A 4,101-nucleotide genomic window follows, 5' to 3' on the forward strand; every position below is an offset into this window, starting at 1 on the left:
GTATTGGAAAAAAGCAAAGCAAGATATTTAATTTGGGGTTATTTTGACTTGCATCAAATATTTTATTTGAATGAAATGACACTGAACATTTTCCTATCAGCCTATTGTCTCAGGAATTGTTTCTTGAGTACCCATTATCTCCTATGTGCTGGATTCCCAGAACAACAACATGACAACATCGCCCATAAAATAACATGGATTTTTCTCTATTCATGCTGCATGGTGTAACAGAAAAGTTATATGGATATTTTCTGAAAAAACTTTTCCATCATAAAATGTGGATCTGTTAAAATAGAAATGGTTTGAAGAAACATTTCAGTTGCATTGAACTTTCACTGAAATACAGGAGGGTTCTGACAAAAATCCTGCCTGGTTCCTTGCCAGTTCAGACTGCTTAAAGGTTCTGGTTCTGGGGAAACCAGGCTACAAAAGCATGAACACTCAGCAAGACCTCTGAGTCTTGTTTCCCAGCTCTGCAAGAGGGGACTGCCCTGACCCCATATTGCTGAAAACCAGCAACTTCCCCAGAGTTTAGAATGTAAGTCTATGAGTTTCCTATGGTTTGAGGCAGCTAGCAGCCATGTTTTATTTTGGGAAACCTGAAGATTTTATTTATTATTATTATTAATAAACCAAGTATGTTAAGGATTTCCTTTCCTTGGGAAAGCTTGACATTTTTTCCTTTAATTACATTTCAGAATTAAACAATTTTTCAAAATGTTGTAATTTTCCGTGGAACAGAAATTTTGAGTTTCAACCTCTAATTACCTGATAGTAACAAATAATCAGAGCGTGCAGGTGATAGTCCAGATTATATAAAGGTATCAGTATCTGAACAATTCTGAAATCTTCCATAGAGACTGGATACATCAAATTTAATCTGGGTATTTACTTCATCATAATTTTTAATTCTTTCCATGCTGGGCTCTTTAAATCTAATCCTTTCTAATTTTTGGGAAGCAGGAGCAGAGGGAGCAAGGGTGCACATGTGCCACAGGTGTATCCACCTTACCTCGGCAGCAGAGGCAGCAGCTGCAGAGGAGACAGCGGTAGGGACAGCAACAGCTGATTTCCCCCTAAGGTAAGTGGGGCAGAGGGTACAGCGCAGCTGAGGTGGATCCGGAGGGAAAGCCCTCTGGAGCCTTCTTAGCTCGCCTGACAGGGAGCTGCGCGCACGGGCAGTGTGCACAAACAGGTGCGCTCTGTAAGGGTGTGCCGGCATTTGCGCCAGCGTCCGCGTAAGGTGGGAGCGAGGTAGCTGCCCAGAGCAGCACATCCAGTGAGCAAAAGCAGCAGGTGCAGCTCTGTAGACATGGTGCAGACGCGGAGTGCAGCTGCCAGGGGCCCTGCCCAGGTGCTGCCGCCTGCCATGGGCTCTTCTGAGGCCTCCACCCAGATGAAGCTGATGGTGGGGTTGGTGGCCCCTTGCCCCCCTGTCTGGGGGGGAGGGGCTCAGTGGGGTCCAGGGGGGGCATGGTGGTCCCCTTGCCTGACCCTCCTGTGCATGACTTAGGGTCCTGGAGGAGCAGGTGAGGGAGCTCCAGGCTGAGATGAGCAGGCTGAGGGGAATCAGGGATGCAGAAGATGAAATTGATGCCTATTTCTGTTCTCTGCAGGCCCGGTTGCCCACCATACAGCCCTCACAGGAGACACATCCAACACAGGAGTGGCAGAAGGTATCCAGATTCAGAGCTGCTAGGCCTAGAGTGGTGGAAGCTTCCCAGGTTCACTTGGGGAACAGGTTCGACACCCTAGCAGCTGTGATGGAGAAAGACAGTGAAATTGCCTCCGGCAGGGACAATGCCACTCCCCACATGATAAAGAATGGGCAGAGAGTGAACACCAGCAGGAAGAAACGCCGGGTCCTCGTCATCGGAGACTCCATCCTACAAGGACTGGAAGGTCCCATCTGTCGGCCTGACCCAATGACGCGAGAGGTCTGCTTCATGCCTGGGGCTCAGGTTAGAGACATCATGGAGAGGCTCCCAGCCTACATCTGACCTGCAGACCAGTACCCCATGGTTGTCATCCACGTGGGGACGAATGACGTGGCCAGGGGCAACCCTGACCGCATTGTGAAGGATTTCAAGGCCCTGGGGGACAAGCTTAAGGAGATGGGGGCGCAGGTGGTATTCTCCTCTCTTCTTCCGGTGAGTAGGCGGGGACGGCGACACAAGGCCTTGCACTGGCGAGATCAACCGGCGCTTATGCAGTTGGTGCTGCCAGGCAGGCCTTGGGTTCCTAGATAATGACCCATGCTTTTGGGCAGGGGACTTGCTGGGGTGGGATGGGCTTCACCTCTCTCCTAAAGGCAAGCGTGTCTTCTCTTCCAGGTTGGCTGATCTCATACGGCGAGCTTTAAACTAGTCTCGCCAGGGGAGGGGGCCGCAGGAAGACGAGGAGACACCACCCGAGCAAGACAGGTGACAAATGCAAGGAGTGCCCAGGTAAGAAACGGGCCCTAACAGTCTCTCAAATCAGGGGAGTGGCACACGCAGCTAGGCAAGGCCTTAAATGCCTATATACCAATGCTCATAGTATGGGGAATAAACTGGAGGAACTCGCCCTCAGAATAGCCAGCTCAGACCCAGACATAATAGGGGTTACAGAAACGTGGTGGGATTCATCCCACAACTGGGCAGTTAGCATTAGGGGCTATAGGCTTTACAGGCGGGATAGAGAAGGAAGGAAAGGTGGGAGTGTGGTGCTCTGTGTCAAGGAGCAATACACATCCTCTGCCAACATAATGTGGTCAGAGGGGCAAGCTGAACTGCTCTGGGTCAAGATCCAAGGGGGCTGTGGGGAGAGGGATCTGACGGTGGGGGTGTACTACAGACCCCCCAACCAAGGGGAGGAACTGGACCGGGAATTTTTGGACCAGCTTGCAGAGGCACTTAAGGCGAAGCCTGCAGTTGTCATGGGAGATTTAAAATTACCCGGACATCTGCTGGGAGGAACAGTCAGCCAGGTCGGACCGTTCCAGGAGGTTCCTGCCGGAGATACAGGACCTCCACTTAATTCAGGAGGTACACAGTCCCACCAAAGAAAATGCCCTGTTGGACTTGGTCTTGGCCACAGGCGACAACCTGGTAAGCAGCCTCCAGGTCCTCGACCACCTTGGTGATAGCGGTCATCGCTTGCTGGAATTCACCATCCAGCGCAGGACGTCAAGGGCCTGCAGTAAGGTGGTAGCCCTAGACTTCAAGAGGGCCAAATTCAATGAGTTGAGATTAGTGGGAGAGGCGCTGGGGTTCTAGAGAGCAGGGGAGCTTAGTGCCCAAGATGAGTGGTCGTTCCTTAAGGAGACGATACTCAGGGCCCAAGGGGTGACCATCCCAACAAAAAGCAAGGGGGGCAGGAGCCCCCCCCCGGCTCACCCAGGGCGTACAGGAATGCTTGATTGCCAAAAAGGCGGCGTACAACCGGTGGAAGCGGGGGGTGCTATCTCCAAAGAGGAGTATACCTCCTCTGCTCGGGCCTTTAGTTGGGCTGTCAGGAAAGCTAAGGCAGACATAGAGGTAGGACTAGCATCCAGAATCAAAGATAATAAAAAGTCCTTTTTCAAATATATAGGGAGGATGAAGAAAGCACCGGGAAATGTGGGGCCCCTGCAAGATCCTCTGGGCAATCCGGTGGTTGCGCCAGAGGAGAAAGCAGACCTCTTTAACCAATTCTTCACCTCCATTTTCTTGTGCAGGGACCAGGACTTCCCCACCGTGATGCAAGACGGACTTGAGGGGAACGCCTCCAGACCTCAGGTTGGGGAGGACCAGGTTAGAGAGCTTCTGGAGGGGCTGGACGTGTTCAAATCAGCGGGCCCAGATGCTTTCCACCCTAGGGTGTTGAGGGAGCTAGAAGGGTCTATTGCAGGGCCTTATGAGCACTTGTGGTGCTCAGGCCAGGTGCCAGATGATTGGATGATAACCAACGTGGTCCCCATCTTTAAAAAAAGGGAGGAGGGAGGACCCAGGCAACTATAGGCCTATCAGTCTTACCTCAGTCCTAGGGAAAGTCTTTGAGAAGATCATCATGGAGTACATCTGTGATGGGCTGGTCTCAGGGATGATGCTCACGGGCAACCAGCCCATGGTTTCATTAGGG

General features: G+C 51.5%; 1 long non-coding RNA gene across 1 annotated transcript; it reads left to right on the forward strand.

Moving 5' to 3' along the window:
- The first annotated feature begins 1,196 nt into the window (after nucleotides 1-1,196).
- Nucleotides 1,197-3,714, forward strand: LOC149868360 (uncharacterized). Its single transcript, XR_016440981.1, has 3 exons — nucleotides 1,197-2,150; nucleotides 2,334-2,447; nucleotides 3,698-3,714. It is a non-coding gene; the product is annotated as an uncharacterized LOC149868360 (long non-coding RNA).
- Nucleotides 3,715-4,101: the final 387 nt, after the last annotated feature.

Source organism: Crocodylus siamensis, chromosome 3 (genome assembly GCF_052110815.1).
Source record: "Crocodylus siamensis isolate JL-2025a chromosome 3, ASM5211081v1, whole genome shotgun sequence".
NCBI classification, from domain to species: Eukaryota; Metazoa; Chordata; order Crocodylia; family Crocodylidae; genus Crocodylus; species Crocodylus siamensis.